At 45.6% G+C, this 12,285-nt stretch overlaps 5 non-coding genes across 5 annotated transcripts; all 5 read left to right on the top strand.

The window, feature by feature from the left end:
- The first annotated feature begins 1,722 nt into the window (after positions 1-1,722).
- Positions 1,723-1,913, top strand: LOC130308587 (U2 spliceosomal RNA). The gene has a single exon (XR_008857539.1). It is a non-coding gene; the product is annotated as a U2 spliceosomal RNA (small nuclear RNA).
- Positions 1,914-3,997: 2,084 nt separating this feature from the next.
- Positions 3,998-4,188, top strand: LOC130308581 (U2 spliceosomal RNA). The gene has a single exon (XR_008857535.1). It is a non-coding gene; the product is annotated as a U2 spliceosomal RNA (small nuclear RNA).
- A 2,099-nt stretch (positions 4,189-6,287) lies between these two features.
- On the top strand, positions 6,288-6,478 carry LOC130308570 (U2 spliceosomal RNA). Its single transcript, XR_008857524.1, has one exon. It is a non-coding gene; the product is annotated as a U2 spliceosomal RNA (small nuclear RNA).
- Positions 6,479-8,564: 2,086 nt separating this feature from the next.
- On the top strand, positions 8,565-8,755 carry LOC130308559 (U2 spliceosomal RNA). Its single transcript, XR_008857513.1, has one exon. It is a non-coding gene; the product is annotated as a U2 spliceosomal RNA (small nuclear RNA).
- A 2,089-nt stretch (positions 8,756-10,844) lies between these two features.
- On the top strand, positions 10,845-11,035 carry LOC130308548 (U2 spliceosomal RNA). Its single transcript, XR_008857502.1, has one exon. It is a non-coding gene; the product is annotated as a U2 spliceosomal RNA (small nuclear RNA).
- Positions 11,036-12,285: the final 1,250 nt, after the last annotated feature.

Raw genomic sequence — 12,285 nt, 5'->3', positions numbered from 1 at the left:
CATCCCTTCCCCAATATCGCGCCACACCCCTACCCCTTAATTCCCTGGTTGAACTTGATGGACATATGTCTTTTTTCGACCGTACTAACTATGTAACTATGTAACATAACATGGGGGGGTCTCCTGGCTGTTCACACAGGTGTGTCATTGCTGTACATTGACCATGCATTGCTTCTGTGGTATTGCAAAGGCAAAGACAAATGCTTCCAGCCATCCATTGCACTAATGGATTGGTCATCAGCTGGCTGTCTATGTCCCGCATCAATATAGACCAAAGTACAGAGGGTTAGGCTATGCTATAGTGCACCTACCTGATGCATCAGAAGGTGCGAGGCCCTTGCTAAATTCTGTGCACAGACTTTGAGATCTATGCTTTAGACTGTATCTAAACCTGCTCCAACATGGACTGACATTCTGGCCTACTTTCAGCCGATGCGACTTGTCTGTCGCTGAACAGTCGCTTTTTATGTATTCAGCACCTATGTATAATGTTGTAAAAATGCTCTAGAAGCTAAAGTCGCAGAAATGTCACACATATTTGGCCTGCAACTTTCTGTGTGACAAATTCAGACAGGAAAAATCAGTATAAATCCTTAGAAAATGATCCCCCAGTGTCTCCATCTGCTGGCGGTATTGAATAAGCATTGCTGCACTGATGGGGTATGCATTAGACGAAAAAAAAGAAGAAAAAGAAGAATAATACGCCCAGAAAAGAGGCGAAAAGGAGAAAAACGTAAAAAAACGTGAAAAAAAAGTAAGAGGAAGAGAAGGGAAAAAAAGGTGGAAATGGGTTTAAAAGTGATTTCGGCGGAGAAATATATATATATATATATATATATATATATATATACGCGCACACACACACATATATATAAACGTATTCTCCGTTGAGATATTGCAGCCGCTGCTGTGTCCAGGCCCAGGAGCCTTAGCACTGTGCTGTGATGTCACTCAATACCACTGACATCACTAGGTGTAAACAACATCTCTCCTTTGCTGTGTATGTGACTATGGAGCTGTTTGGTGATGTCGTCTATTATGGCCTTCATAGAAGCAACAGGAGATTGTTGCATCCATCTAGAACCCTCAGAACTACAGTGCTATGATGTCACTCACTTCCACAGGCCTTGCAGAGTGTAAACAACAACAACCCAGCTTTGTTGTGTATGTAACCATAGGGATTGTGATGTCACCTAGAACCTTCACAGCAGCGACAGCTTTATGAGGAGCATCAGCACTGCTCTGCCTGAGCAGAACCATCACCGCCATAGGTTGTCAAATAACCCGGATTTAACCCACACAGGTAAGTCCAATGGGGTGCAGGCATGTCCTCTATGCTTACAGCTTCCCGTGGGTGTTGGTTTGATACCGTTTGGGGACAGCCAAGGAGGCATCTGCAGGCAACAAAGGTAGGTGTGTGCTTGTGTGTGTGTTTCCTATGCAGATCCTAAGCCCAGTGTCACATGCAAGTAGGAGGAGTAAGAAGGGTTCCTGGCAAATCCGGGTTATGGATTGCATTTAAAAAGGCCCCGTGGGAGTGCAATGGGCCCCTGTCTTGCTGCTTAGCAATAATGGTATGGGTTTAGGTTCTGCTGTGTGTACTGGTGGTTGACTGCCCCCCAGCCCAGAGTGTGCATGGAAAATTGTCTGGCAGCCTCCCTGACAGCAAGCAGTGATAGTGCCCATGAAGGGGACCTTGTTGGGCCCGCCCCTTTCACGGTTATCGCTTCTCGGCCTTTTGGCTAAGATCAAGTGTAGTATCTGTTCTTATCAGTTTAATATCTGATACGTCCCCTATCTGGGGACCATATATTAAATGGATTTTTGAGAACGGGGGCCGATTTCGAAGCTTGCTTCCGTCGCCCTATGCATTGACCCGATATGGCAGTATCTTCGGGTACAGTGCACCACCCCCTTACAGGGTTAAAAAGAAAGATTCCTACTTTCATTGCTACCTGCTTGCTGGCTAGCCAGCTAGCCAGCCCTGTGGGCCTTGCTGCTGCTGCTGCTGCTGCTGCAGCCAAAAAACAAAAGGTGGTGCTTCTGCTGCTTCTGCTTGTGTCTGGCCGCTGTTGGAGCGTCCAGGCACAGGACTTCTGCTGCTGCTGACTAAATGGCCTCCTTAATTGGATCATTTGAGTAGCCAGCACACCTGTGCAGGTAGGGCATGACATGATAGGCAGCTGCCTTGATAGCGGGTGGGTGCTGAATGTTCCTAATTGACAAAATAAGATTAATGCTTATGAAGAAATATAAAATCTCATCCCTTCCCCAATATCGCGCCACACCCCTACCCCTTAATTCCCTGGTTGAACTTGATGGACATATGTCTTTTTTCGACCGTACTAACTATGTAACTATGTAACATAACATGGGGGGGTCTCCTGGCTGTTCACACAGGTGTGTCATTGCTGTACATTGACCATGCATTGCTTCTGTGGTATTGCAAAGGCAAAGACAAATGCTTCCAGCCATCCATTGCACTAATGGATTGGTCATCAGCTGGCTGTCTATGTCCCGCATCAATATAGACCAAAGTACAGAGGGTTAGGCTATGCTATAGTGCACCTACCTGATGCATCAGAAGGTGCGAGGCCCTTGCTAAATTCTGTGCACAGACTTTGAGATCTATGCTTTAGACTGTATCTAAACCTGCTCCAACATGGACTGACATTCTGGCCTACTTTCAGCCGATGCGACTTGTCTGTCGCTGAACAGTCGCTTTTTATGTATTCAGCACCTATGTATAATGTTGTAAAAATGCTCTAGAAGCTAAAGTCGCAGAAATGTCACACATATTTGGCCTGCAACTTTCTGTGCGACAAATTCAGACAGGAAAAATCAGTATAAATCCTTAGAAAATTATCCCCCAGTGTCTCCATCTGCTGGCGGTATTGAATAAGCATTGCTGCACTGATGGGGTATGCATTAGACGAAAAAAAAGAAGAAAAAGAAGAATAATACGCCCAGAAAAGAGGCGAAAAGGAGAAAAACGTAAAAAAACGTGAAAAAAAAGTAAGAGGAAGAGAAGGGAAAAAAAGGTGGAAATGGGTTTAAAAGTGATTTCGGCGGAGAAATATATATATATATATATATATATATATATATATATATATATATATATACGCGCACACACACACATATATATAAACGTATTCTCCGTTGAGATATTGCAGCCGCTGCTGTGTCCAGGCCCAGGAGCCTTAGCACTGTGCTGTGATGTCACTCAATACCACTGACATCACTAGGTGTAAACAACATCTCTCCTTTGCTGTGTATGTGACTATGGAGCTGTTTGGTGATGTCGTCTATTATGGCCTTCATAGAAGCAACAGGAGATTGTTGCATCCATCTAGAACCCTCAGAACTACAGTGCTATGATGTCACTCACTTCCACAGGCCTTGCAGAGTGTAAACAACAACAACCCAGCTTTGTTGTGTATGTAACCATAGGGATTGTGATGTCACCTAGAACCTTCACAGCAGCGACAGCTTTATGAGGAGCATCAGCACTGCTCTGCCTGAGCAGAACCATCACCGCCATAGGTTGTCAAATAACCCGGATTTAACCCACACAGGTAAGTCCAATGGGGTGCAGGCATGTCCTCTATGCTTACAGCTTCCCGTGGGTGTTGGTTTGATACCGTTTGGGGACAGCCAAGGAGGCATCTGCAGGCAACAAAGGTAGGTGTGTGCTTGTGTGTGTGTTTCCTATGCAGATCCTAAGCCCAGTGTCACATGCAAGTAGGAGGAGTAAGAAGGGTTCCTGGCAAATCCGGGTTATGGATTGCATTTAAAAAGGCCCCGTGGGAGTGCAATGGGCCCCTGTCTTGCTGCTTAGCAATAATGGTATGGGTTTAGGTTCTGCTGTGTGTACTGGTGGTTGACTGCCCCCCAGCCCAGAGTGTGCATGGAAAATTGTCTGGCAGCCTCCCTGACAGCAAGCAGTGATAGTGCCCATGAAGGGGACCTTGTTGGGCCCGCCCCTTTCACGGTTATCGCTTCTCGGCCTTTTGGCTAAGATCAAGTGTAGTATCTGTTCTTATCAGTTTAATATCTGATACGTCCCCTATCTGGGGACCATATATTAAATGGATTTTTGAGAACGGGGGCCGATTTCGAAGCTTGCTTCCGTCGCCCTATGCATTGACCCGATATGGCAGTATCTTCGGGTACAGTGCACCACCCCCTTACAGGGTTAAAAAGAAAGATTCCTACTTTCATTGCTACCTGCTTGCTGGCTAGCCAGCTAGCCAGCCCTGTGGGCCTTGCTGCTGCTGCTGCTGCTGCTGCAGCCAAAAAACAAAAGGTGGTGCTGCTGCTGCTTCTGCTGCTTCTGCTTGTGTCTGGCCGCTGTTGGAGCGTCCAGGCACAGGACTTCTGCTGCTGCTGACTAAATGGCCTCCTTAATTGGATCATTTGAGTAGCCAGCACACCTGTGCAGGTAGGGCATGACATGATAGGCAGCTGCCTTGATAGCGGGTGGGTGCTGAATGTTCCTAATTGACAAAATAAGATTAATGCTTATGAAGAAATATAAAATCTCATCCCTTCCCCAATATCGCGCCACACCCCTACCCCTTAATTCCCTGGTTGAACTTGATGGACATATGTCTTTTTTCGACCGTACTAACTATGTAACTATGTAACATAACATGGGGGGGTCTCCTGGCTGTTCACACAGGTGTGTCATTGCTGTACATTGACCATGCATTGCTTCTGTGGTATTGCAAAGGCAAAGACAAATGCTTCCAGCCATCCATTGCACTAATGGATTGGTCATCAGCTGGCTGTCTATGTCCCGCATCAATATAGACCAAAGTACAGAGGGTTAGGCTATGCTATAGTGCACCTACCTGATGCATCAGAAGGTGCGAGGCCCTTGCTAAATTCTGTGCACAGACTTTGAGATCTATGCTTTAGACTGTATCTAAACCTGCTCCAACATGGACTGACATTCTGGCCTACTTTCAGCCGATGCGACTTGTCTGTCGCTGAACAGTCGCTTTTTATGTATTCAGCACCTATGTATAATGTTGTAAAAATGCTCTAGAAGCTAAAGTCGCAGAAATGTCACACATATTTGGCCTGCAACTTTCTGTGCGACAAATTCAGACAGGAAAAATCAGTATAAATCCTTAGAAAATTATCCCCCAGTGTCTCCATCTGCTGGCGGTATTGAATAAGCATTGCTGCACTGATGGGGTATGCATTAGACGAAAAAAAAGAAGAAAAAGAAGAATAATACGCCCAGAAAAGAGGCGAAAAGGAGAAAAACGTAAAAAAACGTGAAAAAAAAGTAAGAGGAAGAGAAGGGAAAAAAAGGTGGAAATGGGTTTAAAAGTGATTTCGGCGGAGATATATATATATATATATATATATATATATATATATATATATATATATATATATATACGCGCACACACACACATATATATAAACGTATTCTCCGTTGAGATATTGCAGCCGCTGCTGTGTCCAGGCCCAGGAGCCTTAGCACTGTGCTGTGATGTCACTCAATACCACTGACATCACTAGGTGTAAACAACATCTCTCCTTTGCTGTGTATGTGACTATGGAGCTGTTTGGTGATGTCGTCTATTATGGCCTTCATAGAAGCAACAGGAGATTGTTGCATCCATCTAGAACCCTCAGAACTACAGTGCTATGATGTCACTCACTTCCACAGGCCTTGCAGAGTGTAAACAACAACAACCCAGCTTTGTTGTGTATGTAACCATAGGGATTGTGATGTCACCTAGAACCTTCACAGCAGCGACAGCTTTATGAGGAGCATCAGCACTGCTCTGCCTGAGCAGAACCATCACCGCCATAGGTTGTCAAATAACCCGGATTTAACCCACACAGGTAAGTCCAATGGGGTGCAGGCATGTCCTCTATGCTTACAGCTTCCCGTGGGTGTTGGTTTGATACCGTTTGGGGACAGCCAAGGAGGCATCTGCAGGCAACAAAGGTAGGTGTGTGCTTGTGTGTGTGTTTCCTATGCAGATCCTAAGCCCAGTGTCACATGCAAGTAGGAGGAGTAAGAAGGGTTCCTGGCAAATCCGGGTTATGGATTGCATTTAAAAAGGCCCCGTGGGAGTGCAATGGGCCCCTGTCTTGCTGCTTAGCAATAATGGTATGGGTTTAGGTTCTGCTGTGTGTACTGGTGGTTGACTGCCCCCCAGCCCAGAGTGTGCATGGAAAATTGTCTGGCAGCCTCCCTGACAGCAAGCAGTGATAGTGCCCATGAAGGGGACCTTGTTGGGCCCGCCCCTTTCACGGTTATCGCTTCTCGGCCTTTTGGCTAAGATCAAGTGTAGTATCTGTTCTTATCAGTTTAATATCTGATACGTCCCCTATCTGGGGACCATATATTAAATGGATTTTTGAGAACGGGGGCCGATTTCGAAGCTTGCTTCCGTCGCCCTATGCATTGACCCGATATGGCAGTATCTTCGGGTACAGTGCACCACCCCCTTACAGGGTTAAAAAGAAAGATTCCTACTTTCATTGCTACCTGCTTGCTGGCTAGCCAGCTAGCCAGCCCTGTGGGCCTTGCTGCTGCTGCTGCTGCTGCTGCTGCAGCCAAAAAACAAAAGGTGGTGCTGCTGCTGCTTCTGCTGCTTCTGCTTGTGTCTGGCCGCTGTTGGAGCGTCCAGGCACAGGACTTCTGCTGCTGCTGACTAAATGGCCTCCTTAATTGGATCATTTGAGTAGCCAGCACACCTGTGCAGGTAGGGCATGACATGATAGGCAGCTGCCTTGATAGCGGGTGGGTGCTGAATGTTCCTAATTGACAAAATAAGATTAATGCTTATGAAGAAATATAAAATCTCATCCCTTCCCCAATATCGCGCCACACCCCTACCCCTTAATTCCCTGGTTGAACTTGATGGACATATGTCTTTTTTCGACCGTACTAACTATGTAACTATGTAACATAACATGGGGGGGTCTCCTGGCTGTTCACACAGGTGTGTCATTGCTGTACATTGACCATGCATTGCTTCTGTGGTATTGCAAAGGCAAAGACAAATGCTTCCAGCCATCCATTGCACTAATGGATTGGTCATCAGCTGGCTGTCTATGTCCCGCATCAATATAGACCAAAGTACAGAGGGTTAGGCTATGCTATAGTGCACCTACCTGATGCATCAGAAGGTGCGAGGCCCTTGCTAAATTCTGTGCACAGACTTTGAGATCTATGCTTTAGACTGTATCTAAACCTGCTCCAACATGGACTGACATTCTGGCCTACTTTCAGCCGATGCGACTTGTCTGTCGCTGAACAGTCGCTTTTTATGTATTCAGCACCTATGTATAATGTTGTAAAAATGCTCTAGAAGCTAAAGTCGCAGAAATGTCACACATATTTGGCCTGCAACTTTCTGTGCGACAAATTCAGACAGGAAAAATCAGTATAAATCCTTAGAAAATTATCCCCCAGTGTCTCCATCTGCTGGCGGTATTGAATAAGCATTGCTGCACTGATGGGGTATGCATTAGACGAAAAAAAAGAAGAAAAAGAAGAATAATACGCCCAGAAAAGAGGCGAAAAGGAGAAAAACGTAAAAAAACGTGAAAAAAAAGTAAGAGGAAGAGAAGGGAAAAAAAGGTGGAAATGGGTTTAAAAGTGATTTCGGCGGAGAAATATATATATATATATATATATATATATATATATATATACGCGCACACACACACATATATATAAACGTATTCTCCGTTGAGATATTGCAGCCGCTGCTGTGTCCAGGCCCAGGAGCCTTAGCACTGTGCTGTGATGTCACTCAATACCACTGACATCACTAGGTGTAAACAACATCTCTCCTTTGCTGTGTATGTGACTATGGAGCTGTTTGGTGATGTCGTCTATTATGGCCTTCATAGAAGCAACAGGAGATTGTTGCATCCATCTAGAACCCTCAGAACTACAGTGCTATGATGTCACTCACTTCCACAGGCCTTGCAGAGTGTAAACAACAACAACCCAGCTTTGTTGTGTATGTAACCATAGGGATTGTGATGTCACCTAGAACCTTCACAGCAGCGACAGCTTTATGAGGAGCATCAGCACTGCTCTGCCTGAGCAGAACCATCACCGCCATAGGTTGTCAAATAACCCGGATTTAACCCACACAGGTAAGTCCAATGGGGTGCAGGCATGTCCTCTATGCTTACAGCTTCCCGTGGGTGTTGGTTTGATACCGTTTGGGGACAGCCAAGGAGGCATCTGCAGGCAACAAAGGTAGGTGTGTGCTTGTGTGTGTGTTTCCTATGCAGATCCTAAGCCCAGTGTCACATGCAAGTAGGAGGAGTAAGAAGGGTTCCTGGCAAATCCGGGTTATGGATTGCATTTAAAAAGGCCCCGTGGGAGTGCAATGGGCCCCTGTCTTGCTGCTTAGCAATAATGGTATGGGTTTAGGTTCTGCTGTGTGTACTGGTGGTTGACTGCCCCCCAGCCCAGAGTGTGCATGGAAAATTGTCTGGCAGCCTCCCTGACAGCAAGCAGTGATAGTGCCCATGAAGGGGACCTTGTTGGGCCCGCCCCTTTCACGGTTATCGCTTCTCGGCCTTTTGGCTAAGATCAAGTGTAGTATCTGTTCTTATCAGTTTAATATCTGATACGTCCCCTATCTGGGGACCATATATTAAATGGATTTTTGAGAACGGGGGCCGATTTCGAAGCTTGCTTCCGTCGCCCTATGCATTGACCCGATATGGCAGTATCTTCGGGTACAGTGCACCACCCCCTTACAGGGTTAAAAAGAAAGATTCCTACTTTCATTGCTACCTGCTTGCTGGCTAGCCAGCTAGCCAGCCCTGTGGGCCTTGCTGCTGCTGCTGCTGCTGCTGCAGCCAAAAAACAAAAGGTGGTGCTGCTGCTGCTTCTGCTGCTTCTGCTTGTGTCTGGCCGCTGTTGGAGCGTCCAGGCACAGGACTTCTGCTGCTGCTGACTAAATGGCCTCCTTAATTGGATCATTTGAGTAGCCAGCACACCTGTGCAGGTAGGGCATGACATGATAGGCAGCTGCCTTGATAGCGGGTGGGTGCTGAATGTTCCTAATTGACAAAATAAGATTAATGCTTATGAAGAAATATAAAATCTCATCCCTTCCCCAATATCGCGCCACACCCCTACCCCTTAATTCCCTGGTTGAACTTGATGGACATATGTCTTTTTTCGACCGTACTAACTATGTAACTATGTAACATAACATGGGGGGGTCTCCTGGCTGTTCACACAGGTGTGTCATTGCTGTACATTGACCATGCATTGCTTCTGTGGTATTGCAAAGGCAAAGACAAATGCTTCCAGCCATCCATTGCACTAATGGATTGGTCATCAGCTGGCTGTCTATGTCCCGCATCAATATAGACCAAAGTACAGAGGGTTAGGCTATGCTATAGTGCACCTACCTGATGCATCAGAAGGTGCGAGGCCCTTGCTAAATTCTGTGCACAGACTTTGAGATCTATGCTTTAGACTGTATCTAAACCTGCTCCAACATGGACTGACATTCTGGCCTACTTTCAGCCGATGCGACTTGTCTGTCGCTGAACAGTCGCTTTTTATGTATTCAGCACCTATGTATAATGTTGTAAAAATGCTCTAGAAGCTAAAGTCGCAGAAATGTCACACATATTTGGCCTGCAACTTTCTGTGCGACAAATTCAGACAGGAAAAATCAGTATAAATCCTTAGAAAATTATCCCCCAGTGTCTCCATCTGCTGGCGGTATTGAATAAGCATTGCTGCACTGATGGGGTATGCATTAGACGAAAAAAAAGAAGAAAAAGAAGAATAATACGCCCAGAAAAGAGGCGAAAAGGAGAAAAACGTAAAAAAACGTGAAAAAAAAGTAAGAGGAAGAGAAGGGAAAAAAAGGTGGAAATGGGTTTAAAAGTGATTTCGGCGGAGAAATATATATATATATATATATATATATATATATATATATATATATACGCGCACACACACACATATATATAAACGTATTCTCCGTTGAGATATTGCAGCCGCTGCTGTGTCCAGGCCCAGGAGCCTTAGCACTGTGCTGTGATGTCACTCAATACCACTGACATCACTAGGTGTAAACAACATCTCTCCTTTGCTGTGTATGTGACTATGGAGCTGTTTGGTGATGTCGTCTATTATGGCCTTCATAGAAGCAACAGGAGATTGTTGCATCCATCTAGAACCCTCAGAACTACAGTGCTATGATGTCACTCACTTCCACAGGCCTTGCAGAGTGTAAACAACAACAACCCAGCTTTGTTGTGTATGTAACCATAGGGATTGTGATGTCACCTAGAACCTTCACAGCAGCGACAGCTTTATGAGGAGCATCAGCACTGCTCTGCCTGAGCAGAACCATCACCGCCATAGGTTGTCAAATAACCCGGATTTAACCCACACAGGTAAGTCCAATGGGGTGCAGGCATGTCCTCTATGCTTACAGCTTCCCGTGGGTGTTGGTTTGATACCGTTTGGGGACAGCCAAGGAGGCATCTGCAGGCAACAAAGGTAGGTGTGTGCTTGTGTGTGTGTTTCCTATGCAGATCCTAAGCCCAGTGTCACATGCAAGTAGGAGGAGTAAGAAGGGTTCCTGGCAAATCCGGGTTATGGATTGCATTTAAAAAGGCCCCGTGGGAGTGCAATGGGCCCCTGTCTTGCTGCTTAGCAATAATGGTATGGGTTTAGGTTCTGCTGTGTGTACTGGTGGTTGACTGCCCCCCAGCCCAGAGTGTGCATGGAAAATTGTCTGGCAGCCTCCCTGACAGCAAGCAGTGATAGTGCCCATGAAGGGGACCTTGTTGGGCCCGCCCCTTTCACGGTTATCGCTTCTCGGCCTTTTGGCTAAGATCAAGTGTAGTATCTGTTCTTATCAGTTTAATATCTGATACGTCCCCTATCTGGGGACCATATATTAAATGGATTTTTGAGAACGGGGGCCGATTTCGAAGCTTGCTTCCGTCGCCCTATGCATTGACCCGATATGGCAGTATCTTCGGGTACAGTGCACCACCCCCTTACAGGGTTAAAAAGAAAGATTCCTACTTTCATTGCTACCTGCTTGCTGGCTAGCCAGCTAGCCAGCCCTGTGGGCCTTGCTGCTGCTGCTGCTGCTGCTGCAGCCAAAAAACAAAAGGTGGTGCTGCTGCTGCTTCTGCTGCTTCTGCTTGTGTCTGGCCGCTGTTGGAGCGTCCAGGCACAGGACTTCTGCTGCTGCTGACTAAATGGCCTCCTTAATTGGATCATTTGAGTAGCCAGCACACCTGTGCAGGTAGGGCATGACATGATAGGCAGCTGCCTTGATAGCGGGTGGGTGCTGAATGTTCCTAATTGACAAAATAAGATTAATGCTTATGAAGAAATATAAAATCTCATCCCTTCCCCAATATCGCGCCACACCCCTACCCCTTAATTCCCTGGTTGAACTTGATGGACATATGTCTTTTTTCGACCGTACTAACTATGTAACTATGTAACATAACATGGGGGGGTCTCCTGGCTGTTCACACAGGTGTGTCATTGCTGTACATTGACCATGCATTGCTTCTGTGGTATTGCAAAGGCAAAGACAAATGCTTCCAGCCATCCATTGCACTAATGGATTGGTCATCAGCTGGCTGTCTATGTCCCGCATCAATATAGACCAAAGTACAGAGGGTTAGGCTATGCTATAGTGCACCTACCTGATGCATCAGAAGGTGCGAGGCCCTTGCTAAATTCTGTGCACAGACTTTGAGATCTATGCTTTAGACTGTATCTAAACCTGCTCCAACATGGACTGACATTCTGGCCTACTTTCAGCCGATGCGACTTGTCTGTCGCTGAACAGTCGCTTTTTATGTATTCAGCACCTATGTATAATGTTGTAAAAATGCTCTAGAAGCTAAAGTCGCAGAAATGTCACACATATTTGGCCTGCAACTTTCTGTGCGACAAATTCAGACAGGAAAAATCAGTATAAATCCTTAGAAAATTATCCCCCAGTGTCTCCATCTGCTGGCGGTATTGAATAAGCATTGCTGCACTGATGGGGTATGCATTAGACGAAAAAAAAGAAGAAAAAGAAGAATAATACGCCCAGAAAAGAGGCGAAAAGGAGAAAAACGTAAAAAAACGTGAAAAAAAAGTAAGAGGAAGAGAAGGGAAAAAAAGGTGGAAATGGGTTTAAAAGTGATTTCGGCGGAGAAATATATATATATATATATATATATATATATATATATATATATACGCGCACACACACACATATATATAAACGTATTCTC

This window comes from Hyla sarda, unplaced genomic scaffold, assembly GCF_029499605.1.
Source record: "Hyla sarda isolate aHylSar1 unplaced genomic scaffold, aHylSar1.hap1 scaffold_1480, whole genome shotgun sequence".
Taxonomy (NCBI): Eukaryota; Metazoa; Chordata; class Amphibia; order Anura; family Hylidae; genus Hyla; species Hyla sarda.
The sequence above is the reverse complement of the archived record's forward strand: the minus strand, read 5'-3'. Positions and strand labels throughout refer to the sequence as shown.